Source organism: Eucalyptus grandis, chromosome 10 (genome assembly GCF_016545825.1).
Source record: "Eucalyptus grandis isolate ANBG69807.140 chromosome 10, ASM1654582v1, whole genome shotgun sequence".
NCBI lineage: Eukaryota > Viridiplantae > Streptophyta > Magnoliopsida > Myrtales > Myrtaceae > Eucalyptus > Eucalyptus grandis.
In genome coordinates, this window is record NC_052621.1 from 27,498,043 (window position 1) to 27,521,629 (window position 23,587).

General features: G+C 42.1%; 1 long non-coding RNA gene and 4 pseudogenes across 2 annotated transcripts; 3 read left to right on the top strand and 2 right to left on the bottom strand.

The window, feature by feature from the left end:
• Nucleotides 1-9,754, top strand: part of LOC120288795 — a 12,180-nt pseudogene extending 2,426 nt beyond the window's left edge.
• Nucleotides 6-1,452, bottom strand: LOC120288971 (annotated as a pseudogene).
• Nucleotides 6,571-8,658, top strand: LOC120289095 (annotated as a pseudogene).
• A 700-nt stretch (nucleotides 9,755-10,454) lies between the features above and the next one.
• Nucleotides 10,455-12,453, top strand: LOC120288796 (annotated as a pseudogene).
• Nucleotides 12,454-21,055: 8,602 nt separating this feature from the next.
• LOC120289041 lies at nucleotides 21,056-22,187 on the bottom strand. Of its 2 annotated transcripts, none has more exons than XR_005546983.1 (3): nucleotides 22,149-22,187; nucleotides 21,540-21,593; nucleotides 21,056-21,130 (listed from the first exon to the last, which is right to left on the bottom strand). It is a non-coding gene; the product is annotated as an uncharacterized LOC120289041 (long non-coding RNA). The 2 variants fall into 2 exon arrangements; XR_005546984.1 differs by lacking the exon at nucleotides 22,149-22,187 and adding an exon at nucleotides 21,839-21,856.
• Between the last annotated feature and the right edge of the window lie 1,400 nt (nucleotides 22,188-23,587).

The window sequence follows — 23,587 nt, forward strand, 5'->3', positions numbered from 1 at the left end:
TTGGACTTCAACTTTATAGGAACTATGAACATACCTTTTGATGATGATGGAACCACCACGGCGTGCATCGGTGCATTATTGGGAGGAAGCTGCAGCCGGAGGGGATAGAGCTTCTTGTTCCACTGAGAGCAGACCATGATATCCTCAAGCCCTGTCTCTTCCTCTAGTTTCCAGCTCCTCCAATCTACTTCCCTTGAACGTGAGCGAGCTCTTCATTCTCATCCTCAGTGTTCCCCGTCTTCATTGGCCACTCTGTAGTAGATCATCCTACCTTCAGCTTTCACCGCACCACCAAAGAAATCGTCATCCTGCAAAACAAGAAAACCAGAAAAGGAATGTTCAATTGCTCCTCACAAGTGTTCTGCATGAAATCATACATTCCCACAGAGTAGATCGATTACAATTTATCAGTGCATCAGTAGGGAAAGGGGCATGGCTGCAATGCGTGAAGATGCTACTCAAAGTATCGCATTTTGCCATATGCACAAAAGGAAGTTCATTTGAATGGAGCATGATGGACTTGGACATAATAACACTGCATTGGAAAGACCAAGATATGATTTTTCTTTCAAGACAAAGAAAATGCCAGTTGAAATGATTATTCAAGAAAAGTTTAGGCGAGACAGATAAACTCCAAATGCAAACCATAAGTTTCAAAGCTCAAGACACGAGCAGAACGTCCGTTCAGCGATGTATTGACACTCACGAGGATAGAGATGCCGTGCAGGCTGTTTAGATCAACATTATCATGCATTGCTCAAACTGATCTCTGTCTAATTTAGAATTTTTAATGAAGAAAGACATCCTTCATGCCTAAAGTATATATCCTTGTCGATCTAGTAATCAAGAAATATAGAAATTACCTCTAATTCCGATGATTTCGGTGAGCGGAGCTCAATCGAGGAAGGAGAGTCCAGTTCTGGAAGAGACGGTTCGGAAGCTTTATCATATTTTACCTCTGGCAATGGAGTAGTCGGCTGTTCCCTGATCTCCACAACATCGACATCCCACAGAATCCAATTTTGGGTTGCGGACCGGTGCGGTATGTCGTGCGTGACCGAGTTCCTCCAGGGCGGCAAGCCCCGTTTGCACGCAGAAATTGCCGTATCGCGTCTTGAGCCGGACCTGGACCCCATCCCTGATGGGCTCCCATTCCAGGGACGAATCCATTCTCCTGGCAGGAGCGTCTGCAAGACCTTCTTGCCTGTCATCCCCAGGAGGAAGGGCACGTTGGACGCCGTAAGGTACCTGCCATAGCAGCTCTTCAGGCGCACGACACCGGCCCTTCCACAGCTCACGGTCCACTTGGCCTGCCTGATGGAGCCACTGCGGTCCTGGCACACGGATTCCTCGTCGTCGTCCGCCAGCAGGTACTTGTCATGGTGGCCGAGGAGGCGGACGGATTTCGCCTTGGCGAAGAATTCCATGCCGCCCTGAACGTCACGCAGGATCACCGGGTGACGAAAAACGAAACAAAGATCAATCCTAGGGACCAGAAAAGAACCAAGGACGAAAATGATCGGTGAGACGAGGTTTGTTCCTGTCCTGTCTGAACAAAAGGGTGGCAAGACAGAGAGGTGACGATGTTGTGGAAATTAACGTGGTCTGCACAATGTCAGATTCAGGATTGAGAGAGAGAGAGGGAGGGAGGGAGAGAAGAAAAAGATGGTGACGGTGCTGGTTGGGGGTGATCCGTCGTTTGACGGTTTAGGAGTTTAACTATATATCGGCGATTCGGCGTCAGTGGCGTTTGTTTAAAGCGGGCATGACAAGGAGGATCTAATAATATTCTCACAACCTTTCGGAATTTCCTCTCTTTTATTATTATTTTTACCTTTGTTTTACAGGATGGTTATATTTTTTAGAAATAAGAGGAGAAATTAGTCAACGAATGACAAACTGTGTCAATAAGCAATCTTTCAGGGAAATTATGGGCTTGAAATGAGCATTTTAACCTATTTTATAGCATGAATAATTGCGAGTAACATGTGCCTAATCAAATCAGGTAGTCGGTGCCCCTTTCGTGCTCTTGTAAGATTCAATCGCTTGATTTTACTAATCTATCGTTCTTTCCAGAGAAGAACTCGAAAACAATTTAGATGCCATTAGTTTGAACTCTAAGTATGCATCTATGAAATTAGCCTTTGACGATAGGAAATCAAACATGAAAATAAAATCGAAATTAAAGCTTAGAAAATAGGAAGCATGACCAGTATGAATAAGTACTATCTATCTTAGTAATTGAATGAACATAATTAATTCCTACCTTTTCTCCCCCACTTTTTGACCCACGTAGAAAATTTATCAAATTGGCGGGGCCTTCAAAATTATTCAGTGTACCTTTTGGATTTGCTTGTGCTACAAGGGGGAAAAGAAGTGCTCCCAACTTTAAGTCAACATTTTCAAGCCCAAAGTCCAAGCAAAAAGAAAGGGTCAAGTAACGTTATAGCTACCTTTAAAGATTTGATCAATGAAATTTCTAGAATAAACCCATGGGAGAACCTTCAATCCTTTCTATTTATACAATTTCGCCCCTGAATTTTCCTTTTCTTTTGCAATACCATCCTCGTCCGTAGTTGTACTTCCGTTAAAAATATTCATTAGAACGTTGACAAGACAATTTTTTATAGCCCGTAGACTTATATAATTGACTTCAATCAATATCCCCACACACTAGTTCAAAAACACCTTTTTAAACATTATGCTGTCCTCTCCCTCTCTCCCTCTCTCTAGCTCATATATATCTAGTAACCCATACATAAGGAGTGCAATTTGTCAAATCTATGACGCGTCCGGAACTAAACTAACATGTCATGATTATATATAGCCCTTTTCTTAATTATATGCAACTCTAGATGGTCCGCTCATGTGAATCTTTAGATCGGGTGAATCTCATGTGAAGCGTGCCGGACTCATTGGCCACGAGTTTGTGGTGCCGCTCATGAGCTCTTATGTTGTAACTTTCTACAATAGTACGGTAACAGAAGGGACCTTAGGCCTTTACCTAGGGCTAGGCGATGGCTGAGTCGAGACCACCATTTCATGCCCGACCCGCTCCTCAACCCCGGTCCTCGTGATCGTCCACCGAGTAATCCTCCAAGCTTTCCGACGCAGCTTGGATGAGACGACAATATCCCCACACACTAGTTCAAAACACCCCTTTTAAATGTTATATGCTGTCCCTCCTCCCCTCTCTCTAGCTCATATATATCTCGTAATCTAATACATATGAGTGCAATTTGTCAAATCTGGCGACGCATCCGGAACTAAACTAACATTGTACGGAAACAGAAGGGACCTTAGGCCTTACCTTAGAGCCAGGCAATGGCTGAGTCGAGACTACTATTTCCATGCCCGACTCCGCTCCTCGGACCGGGTCCTCGTGATCGTCGCCGAGTAATCCTCCAAGGTTTCCGACACCGAGCTCGGATAGGACAACAGGTGGCCGCGGGCCAAGTCGGCCGCTTCATGGTCCACCACAAGGTCGACCATGTCGACGCCCCACAACACCCACTCTTGCGTGGCGGTCCGGTGGGGGATGTCGTGCGTGACCGAAGCTCCGCCAGGGCGGCATGCTCCGTTCCCGCGTAGGTACATCCGCGCTTTGCCCTTAGCTTCACGTAGTCCCCGTCCTTTCGCGGCTCCCACTCGACGGACTTGTCGTTCTTGGATTGGGGACTTGATTGCACCACTTTCTTGCCTTTTGTATGACCAAACCAGAACCATATATAAGCTCGACTTGCTGGTTATTTTGCAGAAAATCATGGAAAACTGATGTCAATAAAGTTTGCACGATCCCGATATCGGCCCTGAAATCATTATCTAAAAGCGCCGTGGTTGGAAATTATAAAAAACTCGAGCAATTGATCGGGCCTAATCGAGTTTGACTAACAAGTCGGGATCAAGAAGGAATTGTTTTATTTAGAATCAATTTTTTAGGGGGAAAAGAATACCAATTTTAGCTTTGCAACTGAAGTCATCATTGCCCAAGCTTGTAGATGAGGTTGCAAGATTTGTTTGACTGGGTAGGTTTTATCAAAACTACGGACGAAAAATTCTAGAACAAGGAGCTGAAATTCTCACTTTCAAGATATGATTGGTGATTTGCAAGACATGCCGGTAAATTTTTCAAATGTTAGCAATTTCATGTTGGTAATTTTCAGCTTTCTTCTCATCAATAACAGCACTGGTAAATCCAAATTTGCAAGAATGGGTTTCTTAAAATCAAATCTAAAATAGAAACCTTTAAAAACAAGAACAAATCAGACCAGAAAACGAATCGAAAGCCATATTCGATCCTCGGCCTCCCATGTACCTGAAATGCTGAAGAGGTAAGGCTCCTCCGAGGCGGCGAGGTACTTTGCCGGCAGCTCCGGAGGCGGACGACGTGGCTGTTGCCGGCGACGTACTCGACGGCCCACTGGGCCCGGCGGTAGGACGTTCTTGCTCTGGCGGACCGTCTCCTCGTCCTCGTTGGCCACCAGGTACTTGCCGTGGAAGCTCCGGAGCCGCACCGCCTTGGCCTGGTTGAAGAACTCCATAGATCGATAAGCTCGCTCGCCGACGGGGATGGCGATTGGCGACGATGCAGCGACCGAAGAAAGTGGGAGGAACTCTTATAAAGGCAAGCTGCTCTGGGTTTTTTTTTTGGCTGGGGCGATAGCAGGAAGACGACTAAGACTTTCGTAGGGCGGGCTTGACGAGCGACTTCCGATTGACGGGAGGAAGCAGATGCGTTTATCGACCTGGAACGATGTATTAAATGTTGGGAGATTTGACTGATTCTTGTAGGCTAAAATATTTTATTGCGAATTACTATTATTATCCCTGCTGATGGAGGTCCGGGTTCATGTGAAAAAAGATGAACGGGACCTCTCTGTCGACTGATCAATTCGTCCCTAGTACTCAAGTCCCTCTTGTCGTGTCTCGTCGATGGACGACCGAGATTGATTCTTCAGTAATCCGACGACGGGCGATCCCGGAAGATCCGACCATCGAAGGTTCGTAGACGTGCCCTAAGATGAACTACATGCCCCCAATACACAAGAACCAGCAATACCGTCATCCGCCCGCCGGATTTGACTTTTCTTGTATGCGTTTGAGGCGCCATGGCCGAGTCCATCGGGAGTAGCGATCCCGAATTAGTGAACTCAATATAGCTGGATCATGCTCACGAGCTAATTTGAGGTAAGCTCTTATTGACGGGTAGGTTTGCTAATATTTTGATACAGAAGTTGAACTTGCAAAAAGGAGGAAAATATCGAATAGATTTACAGTACAAATGATGTGATAGATAGGACTGATTGAGATGTAAAGAATTCTATGAAAATTTATATTTTTCCAGTGGACCCAACATGAGTTTGGAAAAATTGATGTTTTTGGGATGTGAACAGCGGTCCACGAAAAGTCTTGCTTCCCATTACTGGGGCCTCCTAGATCCAAGCCAAGGGTTACTTTGGAATGCTTTGGCTTGGGCTTGGCTTGCCTGCCCTGCCTGTGGGTCAGTGGCACAGAAGATGCTCTGCGCTTTCCCAGTTTGCAGTGCCGTGCATTGGACGGATTGGTCCAAAGTCCAATACATACGTTTTTAGTCTTTCGAGAGGCAGACATCCACGTCCAACCGTGTCAATAAACTCCAAAGTTGAACAACCTTCACAGAAGAGGAATTTTGCTAAATTATGAACTCCCGCGTAATCTAGCTTAGCGTCAATAACAATCAAATTAGAGCGCTTGATCGATCACAGGACGATCTGGATAGGTCCTTTGCTGTCCTTTACTTAGAGTCATGTCAACACTGTGTTTAATTCATAAACTACGCTTGTTTTAGGCCAAATAGTGCCTGCAAGATTGTAGGGTGCGATGATATGTGTTCTTACATCAGTTCTGATATACTAGCTCGACGGTTTTTGAAATCTTCGTCCAACAATTTAAGTGCTTAGAGCAGTGCTGATTGCCATGCAGGAGAGTTGGAGCAGCAGCATCAAAAACGGTTAACTGTTTCATTGTTTTTATCTGAACGGCTGGTCCAAGCGGGTTACGCCGTGGTCACCGTTTCAATCCTTGAGCTTTGTGAGAATTGAAATATGTGTCCAAATCAATCTTTTAGATTGCGAATAGATATGTATTTCGAGGCCAACTTGTTCCTTTTTCTTAACAATCACCATTAATCACGCATTGAGTCTTACAGATGAAAGTCAACCATATCAGTCTGACCTAACAGGCTCTTAACTTAGAATATCCATCTTTCCCCACTTCAATTTCTAATCACAAGCTTGAGTTGACGGTTTCTCAAATCCTACAGACTTGAGTTTGGTGAAAAGAAGTATTTCGTTTTTTATTTTCATCCTCCATTGTTCTCCTTCCTTCTTGTTTCTGGTGACAGACAAAGAGTCCAAGAATGTGAATGAACTCTGGGAACATCAGCTGAGGAAAGTGATGCGACTTCAGTTTTCGCGCATCCATTTGCTTCTTTCTTCAAACTTTTTCGGGAATTTCAGTGGATGAAGCTACGGAGATTGAATTTGTGCTTGTGTAATTTCTTGGCGGTAATGCCATTGCAAAACTGCGAAAATGAGAGGTTCTCTGGTGATGAAGATTCGTCATTCACAGCCTCCTGCTCTTGCTGCTGCTCCGCTATTCCGCTTCATATCCATTGTGCACTGATTTTGAGTATGCGTTTGTCTGCTTCTTGTGTCTCTCTCTATAGGCTTCGTTCACTGTTCTATTGTTAACAGAGGCATAGACAGTGATAACATCTGAAAAGGGATGAAAAGTAGTCATCTTTTTAGCCAGTAATCAACCTTGTTTGTTGTTTCCTGTTTGCTTCATTCAATTTTTTTGAACTTCGGTTTGTGGATTGGCAGACTCACTGTTTGGGATTATCATGCTTTGTTGTGCTGGAAGCAGAAGCACCCTTGATGCCAATAATGCCAGTCTGCCCTTTGTCGATACAATGGCAGTGTTTGCTGCAATTCCGCTCGCGATCTACAGCTGTGAAGCAATTCAAAGCGATGAACATCTCAGACCGTGGATTTGTGCTTCTCTTCTAAAGTCAATTCTTTGTGCAGTAAAGGCTTCATTTGCTGTTTGCTCTCATGTTGCTAAAGACATTTTTTGGCGTGATTTGATTGCCTTTTCATTGAGAGTAGATTAATTTGTGCAGTTAAGGAAGTAGAATCAAATGAAAGCCAATTTGCACTCCCGGGTTTCCACTTCTCTGAAATGATTCCTCTTTTGGAGTACTTTTGTTTATGTCTCTAGAGCTTCCATGAAGTTATAGCTACAACGATGTTTACCTTGCATTTTACATATAGCATAGCTGTCAGAGGGGGAAAATTTTAACATCCTTAGCCATTTTACATGTTGTGGGTCTGCTTGCTTTTGCAGAGATGTGATCCATTTTCAGCTCAACTGTATCCCGAGTCGAACAAGCACCTCGTGTGGTTCCTGTTCTCTGCAATTCTTCAATTTCGTGAATTCAACACGGTCCCAACTCTACACGCTTGATTTCTGCTCAAATCTCTGGGACAAGTGCCACAACACATCCATATTAAATTCTCCTTTTGCTTTTGAAAGTAGAGCCAAACAACACCCAGTTCTGGAAGCAAGATATCCGATTCCGCGGTTCAGCAGTAGAGTTTTGCAACGAATTTGGTGGGGCTTCTGATGACGTCAGTATGCTTCTCTAATTGGGCCAGTTAAGTTAGGTAGTGCAGAGAATTCAAGAAGCACCCCCGACTGGCGTTTTGCCTGGAGAAACTCGGGAATGGTCTACCTAATATGGCAGCTCATCCTGATGGTTCAAATCGGGTGTTCTTATCCAATCAACCTGGTAAGATATGGCTCACACGATCCCTGGAGCAGGGTTCGGGAGAGATAATAGAATTGACGAGTCAAGCCTTCTTTGATCTGACCGATGAAGTGCATTTTCAGAGCGAGCTTGGGATGATGGGACTGGCATTCCATCGAATTACCAGAATAACGGCCGGTTCTTTTGTTTCCTTCAATTGTGATAAGACCAAGTGGCCTTACTAATTCGGTAGGTGTTCGTGCAACTCGGACGTGGGATGCGATCCTTCGAAGATAGGACCGGATAATGCAAAGCCCTTGCCTGATATCACAGTGTCATATCAGAGTTCACCGCTAATCAGTCTTCACCGGTAAATAAAACTGCGCATCACTCTAAACGTTCCGCCCGTCGTTACTGCGGACGGATGTAGATAAATCCATGTCGCAATCTGTATTTTTCAGAGGCAAAGTCAATCCAAATGAAGTGAGGAGAATATTCACGATGGGCCTCCCCGTTCACTACTCATCACGGCGGTCAAATTCTCTTTTCGGTCAAAAGATGGGTACTTGTACTTCATGATGGGCGATGGAGGAGTATCGGCGATCCTACAACTTCTCGCAGAACAAAAAATCCTTGCTCGGAAAGATTATGAGGCTCGATGTCGATAACTTACCAGGTAAACCACTAGCGTCGAGTTTGCACCATACCTGGATTTCGTGCGTGTTCTGTAATATGTTCCAGTTCGCTCCGAGCCTTCCTGGTCGTCTTTTCTTTAGTTCTTCTTGCATGCCTTACATTCGTGGTATGTCATGGCAGATTCGACGACCAATAGGTGTGAATCTGAACTATGGGGAAATTATTCGTTCTAAAGACAATCCATTTTCCCGTAGATAAGGAATTAGAACCCGAAATTTGGGCCCTGGGATTTCAGGAATCCTTGGCGATGCAGCTTCGACTTGGAAAGGCCTTCCTACTTTCTTTGCGGAGACGTTGGCCAGGTTCGCTCGCACTTCTGAACGTTTCCTCTTAGTCATTTGCTGCTTATGCAATTAACTGTATCAGAGATCAGAAACTGTAATGCAGTCTCCATTGTTTTCGAGTCCATGAGACGCTCGAATCAATGCAACTTTCACATGCATTGACCGGCACGCCTTTTTTTTCTTTTGATTTCGGAAAGGGATGACCGGTCGATGTCCTGACAGGATGTATACGAAGAGGTGGACATAGTCACTAAGGTGGAAACTATGGATGGCGCGTCTACGAGGGCCCGTTCTGTATCATCCCCACAGAGCCCTCGGGCGCAATACATCTGCTAGCTCCATCAAACCTATTTTTCCTGTGATGGGATATAATCACTCCCAGCCCCAGAATCCGCAAGGTTCTGCATCGATCACCGGAGGCTACTTCTATCGGTCTATGGCGATCCGTTTGTATGGAAGGTAAGTCCATATAGGCTTCTTCCACCGTCACGGACGGATCTCAGTATATCCATTGATTCTAGCAATTCCTCTTCAAGATCACGTCCACAATTCAGTTCAACTGAAATCACCGAGGACAACGAGCTGAGACTCTATGAATTTTGATTCCAGATACCTGTACGCGGATCTGTATGGCAGTGGCGGGCATTCTGGGTGGCACGGAGAATCCTGAGAACAGCGGCAACTTCACTAGCGCTCAAGTCCCTTACACCTGCGCAAAGGACACTCCCTATACAGTGTGATGCGAGAATCGAGTCGTCGCCCGCTCTAGGCGCGGTATTCTCTTTCGGCCAGGACAATAGCAAGGACACTTTCACGTTGACAAGCAGCGGATTGTACAGGATCGTGAGTCTAGCCGATGCAACTACGCTGCTCTAAAGAAACGGTGACCTCCTCTCATAGCCCTCCGGCGTCCGGTCCTCCTCCTTCACCGTCTATCAGCCGGGATGCCACGAAGGCACTGGGGGCCGGAGTTCTTACTTCTTAGTCTCATTCTTTCTTATATGCTCTTGTTCGGTTTTTATTGCGATTTGTAACCACTTTGGGCATTCATGCTATAGTCTTCCCTCTTTGAAGCTCTCTGTTTTCTTTTTTTCTCATTTGTTCCGGGAGTTTCTATGTTGATAGAACTTTTGCAACTAATCTTGGTGAACGTAGAGATCAGTTCGACCAATCGTCCAATCGATAGCCATCAAGGAGGATGTTGTATCGTACTTCACAATCTCTCTAAAGATTAGGCTGCTCTCCCTCCTGATTTAAATTTTTATTCCACTCTTTCAAACTAGATTCATATAGATCTAGGAGCTCAAGTATTTGATTTGTATTCTTTCAAACATTTGATGTTGATGTCTTTGTACGGCAATGGTTTGATAAGGACTCTAAACCCCAGACACCCTCTAGCTGTTGTAAATGGTGTGGAAGATCTTGGCATGTGTCTCATGATCGGCCGCCAAAGGCAAATCTTTCTTGAGAGATGAGTGTGTGCTTCAAATGAAAGTTTATAATTAAATTCAACAATCGAAAGTTTATAAATAAAATTAAATATTAGATGAAAATTTAGGAGTCAAATTAAGTAATCGAAAGCTCGTGAAATTGAACATATATTCAGGGATCATTTGTGATATTTCTCCCAAATAAAGTCAATTTGAAAGCATTGAAAGCACCTGGTCACTCCGCTGCTTACTACTATGCAGCAACCATGCAGAAATAGAGCTGACGCTATCTCCTTCCTCCTTCCTTCCTTCCTCGCCATTCGCCAGACCCTCCTTCATCACCAGCAGCTCAACGCCCTCCAATCTCCCTCGCCCTCCGCACCCTCAGCTTCTTCTTCTTCAGCAGGCAACAAGGATGTGGCGCAGAACCCTGCAGCCCGGCACCGGGCACCCACCTTCCGGCGGTCGGAGTCGCCCCACCTCGACCACAGCATCGACACGGACGACCTGGGTCTCCTCCATCTCCCAGACCCGCGACGAGCGGGAGCTCTTCTCCCTCCTCCCCTTACAAGGGGCGCCAGCTCTCCATCCGCTTCATGGTCTCCCTCCTCTCCCGCGAGCGCGACTGGCGGCGCTCCCTCGCCCTCCTCGACTGGATCAACGAGGAGGCCCGCTACACCCCCTCGGTGTTCGCCTACAACGTCGCCACCCGCAACGCCCTCCGCGCCAGGCAGGGCCGTCGCCCACGGCCTGTTCGAGGAAATGCGCCAGAGGGGCCTCGCGCCCGACCGGTACATTCTACTCGACGCTGATCACGCATTTTGGCAAGGCCGCCATGTTCGACTCCGCTCTCTTGGCTCCAGAGGATGGAGCAGGACCCGCGTGTCGGGCGACCTTGTTCTGTACAGTAACTTGATCGAGCTGTCGCGGAAGCTGGGCGACTACTCGAAGGCGATCTCGATCTTCCTCGAGGCTGAAGAATTCTGGGGATAATGCCGGACCTCGTCGCGTATAATACCATGATTCACGTGTTCGGTAAAGCTGAAAACTTTTTCGCCAGAAGACCCGGCTTCTTCTTGAGGAGATGCGGAAGCGGATGTTATGCCGATACTGTCAGTTATTGACGTTGCTCTGTTTATACGTGGAGAATCAGAAGTTTGTGGAGGCATTGTCTGTGTTTTCGAGATGAACGAGGTTAAAGGCCTCTCGATCTCGACGTGCAACATTATGATTGATGTCTATGGTCAGCTCGATATGGCTAAGGAAGCGGATAGGCTGTTTTGGAGCATGAGGAAGATGTTAATTGAACCAAATGTTGTTAGTTATAATACGCTTTTTTTTGAGGTGTATGGTGAGGCTGAACTCTTTGGCGAAGCCATTCATCTGTTTCACTGATGCAGAGAAGGATATTATATTTGGGAATGTTGTTACCTACAATACTATGATAAAGATATATGGAAAATCTCTCGAGCATGAGAAGGCGACAAATCTGGTCCAGGAAATGCAGAATATAGGAATCTAACCGAATGCAATAGTTACTCGACAATAATTGCGAGCATGGGGCAAGGCAGTGAAAATTAGACCGTGCAGCGACATTGTTTCAAAAGCTGAGGAGCTCGGGGTTGAGATTGATCAGGTGCTTTATCAGACCATGATTGTGGCTTATGAAAGGGCCGGTTTGGTTGGTCATGCGAAGCGATTACTCCATGAGCTTAGGCGCTTAAGACAATATCTAGAGACCGCAATAAAAATTCTTGCTAGAGCTGGTCCTTAGAGGAGGCCACTTGGGTTTTCCGCCAAGGTTTTGATGCAGGAGAGGTAAAGGATATAGCAGTATTTGGCTGCATGATCGAGCTCCTTTCAAGGAATAGAAATACGCCAACGTCATCGAGGTGTTTGATAAGATGAGACTGGCTGGGTACTTTCCTGATTTCGATGTCATTGCTATCATCCTAAATGCTTATGGGAAGTTGCGTGACTTTGAAAAGGCAGATGCAGTTTACATGGAGATGCAGGAAAGAGGATGCGTTTTTCAGATGAAGTTATTTCCAGATGCTCAGTCTACGGTGCAAGAAAGGACTTCTCGATGGTAGAGTCTCTCTTTCAGAGACTTGACTCTGATCAGAACATTAACAAGAAGGAGTTGCATCTTGTTGTGGCGAGTATATACGAGAGAGCAAATAGACTCAATGATGCATCCAGAATCATGAACAGGTTGAATGAGGCGTATCATCAGATGACAATTTTAAAATAGCTAAGGTAGTTAGCTCCATAGAATTTCACTTGCCTAGCGAGAAGGAAAAAAAAAAAAAAAGTTCCACAGAAAATCAGCAAACTTGAAAGGGCGCGTTGGAGCTGAGATGGTTTTCCATGAGACGGGAAATGGGAAACATGAAGCTTCCAGGAGGTTCATGCTGTGAAATACTTCTATTTTGTTGATTCTTCTGTAAATCATTTTCCTGGGGAATTGTTTGTTCTCCTCTTCAAAGAAAATGGATCTATTTACCTGCCGAATGCTACTCGTTCCACATTATTTATTATAGCAGTTTCCTGTTACCTCTTCTGCGCATATTAGTTAGAAGTGAGGAATTAATTTGTACTCGCCACTGCATCATGGCTTTGAGGATATCAGCTGAACAGAATATACAAGTGCATTCAACCACAGATTTAAATCCAACCACTCCCGCTTCAAAAGGTATGTTTCGGCATCTTGTTTTCTAGTAATTTCTGGCGACTATTTATTTTGAGAATGATATGGAGAGGATACAAATGTACTGGTGGATGTTGGGCTATGCCATTGTGCATTTGGCAGTTGTTCCATTGTTGGAGGTCTTTCCTGCTCTCTCCTCTCCAAATTGGCTCAAGATGCTGCTCCTCTTTGAAGGAGCGAATCAGAGACTTTTCGAAGGCGGACTCTTCCGTCGACTCTGTTCTTGGTGATTTTAAGCGTGTAGATGGACTGTTGATGTTAGAATGGGAACTGCAAGCTTGGCGTGCAACCTTACTGGGAAATCAGTCTGCTCCAGGCGTGCAGGACTTGTACGCGATTGGCCCTCCAATCTTTAAAAGTCTCAAATTTTTATTTTAATGTTACCGTCCAAGGTCGATATTGGCAAGTGATAGTCCATGGATGACGGGTGGAGAAAAGCATGACAAATGACGTTTGCACCATTTCATGACCAAAAACGGTGTTCATACCGTTCCAACTTTATATAGTAGTAACACCTTTGCATGCCGAATTAAATAACAGTAAAGTGATGTCTTCAGAAGATGAACCATTAGGTAATTAGGGCGTCCCATCGAGACTAATACCGAGAGCCTGTCTATCCGTCTCGTATGCTCCCTTTGGCATAGTGACGACATGGCGTTGAGAGACGATTCCTCCCTCAAATTCAACCTTATCAGATTGCACGGTGGATCTTTTCTTGAATCTCTAATTATGTACTGCCGGTCTTTCTTGATTCTTGTATACTTCTTATGAGGACAATACTGGGGGGGTCATTTTGGACCTTGTGTGATCCCTTTGTAGGTGACCCGCCCGCTTGTTAGATGCTTCTGCACAACTACCTTTGCAATGCGAAGAGACTCGTGTAAACGGTGGTAGTTTCCATTTGAAACCTCAAGCTCAAAGCACGGGATTTGGGCTTTCTTTGTCTCGAAGTCATCGCAGGTAAGGGGTAGCTTTAAAGCCTAGTCACCTTTCTTTATGGCTAAAAAGTAATGCTGTTTAGGCAAGCAGCTAAGCTAATTAGACCATTAGGTTTGTATTTTTAATGAACCGATGCGATTGCAGTTCCTAGTCGCCGCTCGAGACAATAGGGGCACAACACTAATCTAAAACCTTCCCCAATTCGTATTTCTAGATGGTGGAGTTCTCCAATGCGTACCCGGTTATCGAATCAATCTGGCATGAGTTTGGTCGGATCTGGCGATCTCTGTACATCGCTTCGACGCGTTGCGTTATTTTAGTAAATAGTAAAGTGCCCAGAACTTTTTGAGCAACACTCAACAGATTTGGAGTGTTGGGTGTGTATGCGATGTCTCGGCTTCTGCCATAACTTATTAATTCGATAGACATTCAAGTTAATACTTCTGGAGAGATTTGGAAGGAACTTATAAGTATGAAAAATGAAAATGAAAATGAAACTATTTTTTTATCCATTTAGACGTAATTAGTTGAGGATATCACCAGTTCTTGCTACCAAGTGCCCTAATGGTTCCCTTAAGATAAAGTCCGTCCCTTGTATTTAAATTAAACGTACAATGCACGTTCAGGTATGGTTTTTTTTTTGGTAAAAGGTACGAATTATATTGATTTTGCAAAGAATACAAAGGAAGGATGGCACCAGACATGACAAACACTCAGGAAGACGGTCAAAAGAGTGTAAGGTGCCAAGGATCCAAGGAAAGAAAGAACTACCAAAAGAACAAGACAAGAAGAAAAGACTAACAAACAAACACTAGAAAAGAACCTCCATTAATCAAAGATAGATGGATGTAGATCCCAGCTCCGTAGTAGCCTTCATTCTTGTGGTTGTCCGGAACACGTTTAAAGGTCAACGCCTTTATCTTTAATAGCCTTTTGAAGGCATCTTCATCGCCAGGATAAAGAGGGCCTGATTGCGAAATAACATATTATTGCGCTCTTTCCAAATAATATAACAAAGAGCGCCTGAAGCGAGCCATAGATTCGGAAGAAGCTATCATCTACAAACATCCTGGTTGCCCATGCAAAGATTATCCATCCAAGGCTTGTTTCACCAATATAGGGTTGAATTTGGCCGCCCAAAAGGAAACGAGATTACTTTGAAACTCGACGGGCAAAAAATAAGTGGTTCACAGAATCTGGTCTACATAAACAGAAGGGGCAATTAGCATTTTTAATTCCAGCGTAGGAGATAAGTAAGACCCGAGTATAAGAGCCGGTTGCGAGTAATGAGCCACAGAAGTATCTGGATACTGCGGAGGAAGAGAAGGACTCCAAATAAGGGAGTACCTAAGGGGACCGAGTTACCCTTTGGCGAATCAACTCCAAGCCGAGGCGGTAGAGAAACGTCCTGTCGGGTGGCCAAGCCATTGAATCCGATCATCTTCTTGATTTATCATCGGGAGGATCATCCCACTGGCCATGATATTTATAACGAACCAACCCATAGGGGTTGTGAAGCCATCCGCCACCGAGGCTAGGCGAGAGATACCGGTCCGATAAATTTGCTTTAGTTCGAAAGCATGCATGCTAACGGTCCCTTTGATGCCAAAGATCAAACCAAAATGAAACCGACTGCCCATTACCAATGATCCATTTAAAATATTGTTGGAAGTGACCACGAGGTCCAATAACTTTCTCCAAGCCCATGAAAAACATTTGACTAAAATTATCGCTTATATCGTTGAAATAGTGTCGTCCAAAATATTTTCATTATCGTTAATAATTTATATTTAAAATTTTAGCACAGTTGAAAATAGTTTTCATTCATTCATTTTAATAAGTGACATGAACAATCATTTTTAAAAAAAATATTTTTTTAATTATTTATTTTTTATGAGATAAATGGAACTAGAAAAGAATAAGAAGAAGATGACCCTTAAAAAAAACGCACCTTCAAAGTGGGAAAGACTAAAACAGTCTATGCGTCTCTATTTGGGACCAGAAACTAGAAAGATCAAAAAATGGTTTATCGAGCGTGGCCGGTGGGCCAGATCAGTCGGTAGTCCATAAAAAATAAAAACTCAAAATTAAATGGAATAAAAAATTGTATATGTCTCTCAAGACTCGGTCAGAAACAACTACAACAACTAAATAATAATAGTATGTTTACCCTATCATCTTTTTAAAAAACCATAAAATAATAATAATAATACCCATACTAATATATCTACGGTTCTGTCATCCAAATCATACAATAATCTCTAATTTTTTCATGAAATAATAATGATTTGAAATTTTTTTTCAAAAATTATTATTTATATCGCTGTATTAATTAATCAATCAAAACATATCAATTTTTTATAATAATTCATATTTAAATAATTTTGTGGACAATGATAATATTTTAAGCCCACTTGTTTTTGTAAGTAATTTTTAAAAGAATGTTTTTCATAACATGCATTTTTGGCGAAATAAATAACCCAATATCACGGAGCGATTGTAATTTTTTTTTTTTTTTGCCATTTATAGAATTTAGCTGTTAGGAAAATCTTGACTGTTTCGCAAGTGACTTGGTAATTATGTATAAAAAAATTACTTTTTAAGAACAAGTGAATAACTGCTTCGTTGAATTGTCATTCTTAGACACAGTGCGCGTCCATCGTTGTCTAATAACTGCCAATTTATATTGACTTCAAGTTGAAGTGATGTTCGCATAGGGTTGAGTTGTAATGATTAGCCATAAGAAAAAAAAAGAAACGGACCATTTATTGACATTAAAATTGGATGGATTTCGAGCAAGTTTTATTTAATTTTAGATGAGGAAAATTTTTTAGAGGGAAAATCACCTCTTTTTTTTTTTTGGCTAAAGGCATACATCTAAGCAGATGGAAGTAAGGACGAACTTGAATCAACTGAAAAATAAAGGCCCAGAATTTCTTAGTTCATATTTCACTTCTATATATACCATAGGGACTCGATAACATTTAGAATATTCTAACCGTCATTATTATATGGTATTGTAATCAATTCTATTAAACGATAGAATATAATAAAAATCTTCAAGGAAAATTTTAGGAAGATTGTGAAAATGTGTTAGAATTTGCACAATTACTAATTTGCAACATCAAAATTCTATTAAGATCGAACTTTTCTTCTATGGAGCAAAATTCATAGTATTTAGGCTTTGTTTTGTTTTTTTATACAGAAAATGAATGATTTGGATTTTTTAAAAATAACTACTTGTATCGTTTGCAAAATGAGTGAATGAAAAATATTTTCACCATCCATAAATTGTTAGATTAAAGTATTGTCTATAATGAGAACATTCCCGGTATACTAATTATTTTAACTAATATAAGTAATCATTTTGATTTTTTTTTCAAATCATTCATTCCGCAAAATAAACAGAATTGGAATGGGGCAACCACCAATCCTAATTGGAAGGAAATGAACGGGAGAGTGCAAAAAGAGGACGATTTCTTTTATACAAGAGTCGTGGTGTCATTTTTAAAGATAGAGTTCTTAACAAAAGTTTGTTATTATACATTTATCGAATCCTAACAGAGCCTCAAAACCACCTGGATTGCCGGTGGCCCTTGTATATGGAAGGGGGGTGAGGGTTCAAATCTCCACCTTCTCGGGGGATGGGGTGGGAATGCGTAAGTTTCGAGATGGGTTTGACTCCCACGTCCTGCGAGGCGGGCAAAAGTCCGAGAGTGAGTGTAGAGTAGGAATAGAGTAGACTGACAAAAAAAAAAAAAAAACAGAGCCTCAAACACTTAACTTTTCGAATCTTAAGTTCATTTACTATGCCCAAATTAGTGTCACCGATGTGGTGCTAATTTTGTACGATTTTTCTTTTGGCCTAGACCAAAATTATATGCTGAGTAATCTAAAAAGTTTCTGATTTTGTCTGACTGGGGGCTGGATAGCTAATGCTCATCCAAAGCATCAAGACAAACTATCTTGCCTATTTGGGCAAAATTAGTTGAGAAGAGCAACACCAACATATTACACTATAAAAGCATGATCCATATAGTTAGATATAATGCTATAAAAGCATATTACCCTTCTCTTTCTTTAAGAATTACTTCTAAAATTAACATGTCGGACTCGATAGTACGGCGCCAATCATTCTTCTCGCAAGGGAAGCAAATATTTTTTTTTCTTTTTTGCATTCTTCTCTATATCTGCTTTGAACTTTGATATTTGTGATTGTCTCGCTTAAAAAGCACATTTGATATCGTGAGTCTTGTTCGATAAAAGAATGCAATGAGTTTTAAAGAGTTCTAATGTTATCAATAATTGTGAAGATTTCTAGCATTTCTCATGAATCTTTCTTCAGCATTTCTTCATCAGATTTTCAATGATTTTCCCCATTACTATCAGTAACATTGCAAGTAGTGGAAAGTTGGATATGGAGCAAGTCATTCTAAAAATTAGGTTATTTATTCATGTATGTTAGAGTTTTAAATTTTATATTGTGGCTTTAAATAATCGGATAGTTTTTCTTACAGCATACTAGATGTTTAGATTTCAGCAGTATTCATTTCTCTCTCTTTTAATTACCTAAGTTCCAATATGTGATTTTTTTCCAACATCCCTAAATTAACTTACTCTTTGATATTATCCGTTTTGCTTCGGCTTATACCGAACATCACGATTTTATCATTTGGCATACGAGGCATACATTTTCTTAAGAGATCACTCATCTTGGTAGTACTTTAGTCCGATTTTGGAGTTCCAAGCAAAGTTTACCATTATGTATAAAGCCACATCCATGAGTACACACATATATAAATATTCTAGAATAATTCTCCCTTAATCGATGCACTAACTCAGTTAATTTCTGCCTCTTGTCACCTTAAAAACTTGTCGAGTCGTTCTTTGTCCAGACCCTCTAATTTCGACAACCATTTTGCTCTAATTAGACTCCGATTATTATAGTTTTTGCCTTTTGGTTTGTATATATTTTATATTTGATCAAACACTAATATATTAGCAACAAATTTTATCAAGAAGAGGATCTTTGACGATTTCCATATAAATCTACAATGAGCTGTTAGTTATTGAGTCAACTTTTGAATAGCATTTTGTTTGCTCAATCTAATCCAAAACAAACAGCATCTTGCGTCCAATTTACGACTTGGTTACTCAACAGCTTTTTATCATTTATCTCTTAATTTAAACATATGAAAGAACGGATAAAAAGGATAAGGTCTTAAAAAGGATAAGAGAAAGGTCTTGACCATATCAATCTTCAACTAATATATTAAATTTTCAAATGGAAAGAAAACTAAAATTATCCTCCAAAAGGATATGCATTAGTATATTTTGAGTGATTGATATGTGCGATTTTAATTTAATGAGTTGAGTTCCGTAAAAGGTAAAATTTGTAAGGATGACGGGTAATGGCCAAATAAGTAAGAGAGAAAAAAAATATGAATTTCATTATGAGATAATGAAGGTAAATAACAATACAATCACAAATTATACTATATAAGAGATGAGTACAGCAAGCGACTCATCACAAAATCTCACGTTCTTTTTCCCTTAGATGTGAATTCAAGTCTACTTCATCTTATTGAGGTTTCTTTATCTAAAACAATTAATATTTTCAGCAGACATTCTACTTATTATTCTTTCAAACGCATGCCCCTAATTTGTCCCTCTCCTCTCTCTCTCTCTCTGGCTGGCGGCCCTTTGATCGTGATTTGTCACGAGTTGATTCTCTCCACCGAGGCACGCTTATTTTATTTTTTTTTATAAAAAAATCCCCAATTAATAAAGATCACTAGCCTGACGTGCAATTCGCCTTACATGGGCCTATCAAGGTGGTCCGCCCGTCGTGCGCATTTACAAATGGTCGAATTCATTTCACGACCTACAAAACAGAATCAATAAAATCGAATTTCATCATACGAATCATACTAAAAAAAACCTTAGGTGCGCATGGAAACACTTCTATTTTCATTGCTCTGGAACAGAAGCAAAAAAAGCTGTTTACATTCGAACACGATTTTGACAAAAGAACGCGTTTGGTAAGTATAAAAAAGCATTCTTGGAATAAAAAAGCTTGTAAAACACGTTTATCTCGTAGTCAATTTCGTTGCACTAGAAAAGAATAAACGCGTTTGCAGAACGACAAAAAAATTTCTGTTTTTTTTTTAAATTTTATTTAAAAATAAATAAATTAATAAAGTTTAAAATTGATATTGAATGCTCATTCTATGAAATGCTTTCATTAATTTTCTGTAGTCATCTATTTAATTTATTCTTAATACGAACAAAAATTCTCCCGTGCGATGTGCCAACGAAGCAAAAACATTCGATGTTTTCATCAGCTACTGTCTAGTTGGTTTGCCATTCTAAAAGTCAAAACAGGGCTAGAGATGCACCAACACCAGTTGACAGGACTTTTGAGTAGCTTTACTGCCATGCTCCAGAAAACCAGACCCCTCAAATTTGATTGTGCAGATCCAAGTGAACATACACACATTGATGTAAACGGGGCAATGAGCTTATACACAATACAATACACACTGATATAATTGCATGGTGATAGTTACAAAATGAGGACGAAACCGCGTGAGTCAGTAGAAAAAGGAAAGGACGGCGACTTGCCGATCGCTTTTCCTCTCACGTCAGACTAAAAATGGTCGTATCTACAATCTATACTAGCAAGTCATTTGGGAAACAGAAAAGGAAAATTAGTCCACAATAATTACAAGCGATCTGTGTCCGAGCTTCTTTCTATCTTTTGCTGATCTTTAAATCGTCTATTGCTTTGGTGATTCCTCAGAAGTCACAAGAAGTTCCCAACTTCTGCGCTTCGAGCTGTTGCATCTAGCGTTCTCCGTGACCTCCGGGCAAGAGCTTCTCGAAGATTTCAAGGGAACAGTACCCACTCTTTATCTTCGCTCATATCTCCGAAAGAGATCCTCGCCCTCGTTGTCGTGTTGCTGCACTGCACCGTGCATACCTTTGAAGCATAAAAAATGGTAAGTCACTATTATAGATGGTACAGTCAGAATACATGACATGGCACGGACGGGGCAACAAAGTGAGAGAACGACCTCACGGGGCTGGCAATTTGTTGAACTTTCGACCATGAGAATCATCACACAGCCTGATACCTGAGACATTTCGGCTTCCAACTTTGAGATTGGAGAGAGATACCCATGTCAGATCATGGCATCGGGTTGACGTTCGGTGATGATGCTTCGTATTCAGGCAAAGTCTTGTACGATTCATGGATCCTCCTCAAAGTAGGGAACTTGGCCTGCAACGAAGAAGAATACGGACTCAGCTAGGCTTACTCAAGCATCAAAGTAAAGACAACATGCATGGATGCTCGATCCACGAGTGCGCACCAATGATGGGTTTCGAATCACAAAGCTCCGACGTTAACCATTCCAATACAGAATGTGCATCATCCAAAAGCCCTCATGCAGTGCTATACCATAGAGATGTCCCGGACTCGAGGTGCACCATGAATACATTTTCATATGTTTTTGCTCATGAGACATATAGCAGGTTCGCATACAATGAACTGTAAATGAGTAAAGGGCCTCTCATCTGAAGATCTTAATAACCCTATTTGTAATTGCAATGTGAAAGTTCTCCCAGGGAGACAACTATCCCAAAAAACAAGATCTTCTAAAGAGAAAGCATTATGAACAGGACTATACCAGCACAGTCAGCATCTGAAGAGGCTGTATGCCTGAGCTGATTATACTTGCAGCCTGCCAAAACAAATGACAACGCCAGTTGTTTTCTACTGACACCCACCAAATTGAACCTAGAGTCTGTTGTGAAGTGACAAAGCAGAGAGGATAGGGAATGAAGAGCACTACTCATCTAATCAGTTTTGATCATGCGTAATTCAGCAAAAACTCAGAAATTTCATGTAAATGATCATCAAAATCTGCGGGAAACTTCAGCTTTAAAGGAATGGAAAGTGCAAAAAAAAGAAAAGAAAAAAAGAGACCTGGAGGTTGAGAGCTTTTTCAATCGAGGATCACGAGGTAACAAAGCCTTCTGAGGATACTTTTCTTCCAAATACTGAACAAAGATAACACGTGCTTTAGCAAAAAATCAAAATCAAAATGCACTCAAACCAATCAAACTGATCAAATCAAGCAAAGGGGCTAGAAAACTATGCATTGAGTTGAAAAAGGAGCTAGAAAGCTTCTATTTAAGCTCCTAAATGATGACCTCATACGTATTGGTATTTTAAGTTTAGCGTCCATCCAACTTTATCTATTGCAAACTCTGCTGCATAGCCTAAATAACACCACCAGCAAAATTGCATAAGAATCTGAAACCACGAAATCTCCATCACACTAACACTGGAACCAAATGCATAGGATTTAACTTGTCAAATTCTGCAAAATCAAGCACACAACTTCGATCAGAGCTAGCCAGAGAATACTTCACTAGATTTCACAGACTTGAGTAATCGTGCCAGCGGGCTATGCATACAAAAATCTTTCCATTGCCATTCCGAGGCCTACCTACTGAAATCTCGAGAACAATTTGATCTATGACTAAAAAGAAGGATCTGAAATGCCAGCAGTATATTTGGTTTTCTCCTGAGATCCACCTGCTTTATACTCATGTAAGATCTACACACCAACCAAGAATAAAGTTAAAAACATCACAAAGAAAGGTCCTTTAACATCGTTTCAGCTGCAAACTTCAAGGTTGCTTTCCAGATTGTAAGCTCAACATCTGTTTATCATAATGCCAAAACCAGCTCGAGCGGAGCTGCTGCTGCTGGAGCTGCTGCTCGAGCAGCTGTAGCTCGCTCGAGCTCGCCGATGATGCAAGGCTCGGCGAGCTGCGGCTCGAGCTCGAGCTGCTGCTCGAGCAGCTGCAGCTCGAGCTCGCTCGAGCGAGCGTTGCTTTCGGCGCGGCAGATCTGGGCGAGCAACGCTCGCTCGAGGCCCGAGCGAGCCGTCCCAGATCTGTCGCGCCGAAGGGGGAGAAAAGAGCCGGGAAAGAGCGCCGAAGGGGGCGACGCTGACCGGAGGAGGAGCGCCGAACGGGAGCAACGCTGACCGGAGAAGGAGGAGCACCAGAAACGTACCGGAGTCGCCGGGTGAGGAGTCGCCGAGTTAGCCGAGTGGGTGCCGCCGAGAGATGGGAGAGACACCGGAAAAGGAAGAACGAAGCTTCAGCCGACGAGAGGAGCGATGAGCACGCACGAAGGAGAAGAGCTTCGCTTTTGTTCCGATTTTTGTTCTTTTGGTTCCTTTGGTTTTTTACTTGTGCCTTCCAAGAAGTGTTTCTTCCTCAAAAGAAACAACTTTTTCATTTCTTTTTCTGTTCTTATTTTTGCATTGGGAAGCAAAAAAAGCAAAAAAACGCAACCAAACGCGTTTCTCGTTAAATTTTTTTAGAGCACTTTCCGCACAGAATGTTCCGTAAACACTTTTTTGGAGCGTTCCATGCACGCCCTTAAAAGCTTAAAATTCATGCTACACGTCGAGTCAAAATTTAAGTGTACCATTTATACTTCCTCTGTTTACGTTTCCTGTGGTTACATTAAAATCACATATGACTTCTTTGATTTGTCGCTCACGCTGATGACGACCCCTTTTTCCAAACCTTTACCCACCCAAGCTGTGATCAAAACCAGGATCCACGTAAATCCAACGGGAGATTCAAAAAGAGCAACATTTATTCCAGAAAACTTTATCTTCCTCCCCATCTCCATCCCAAGTACAGATCCTCC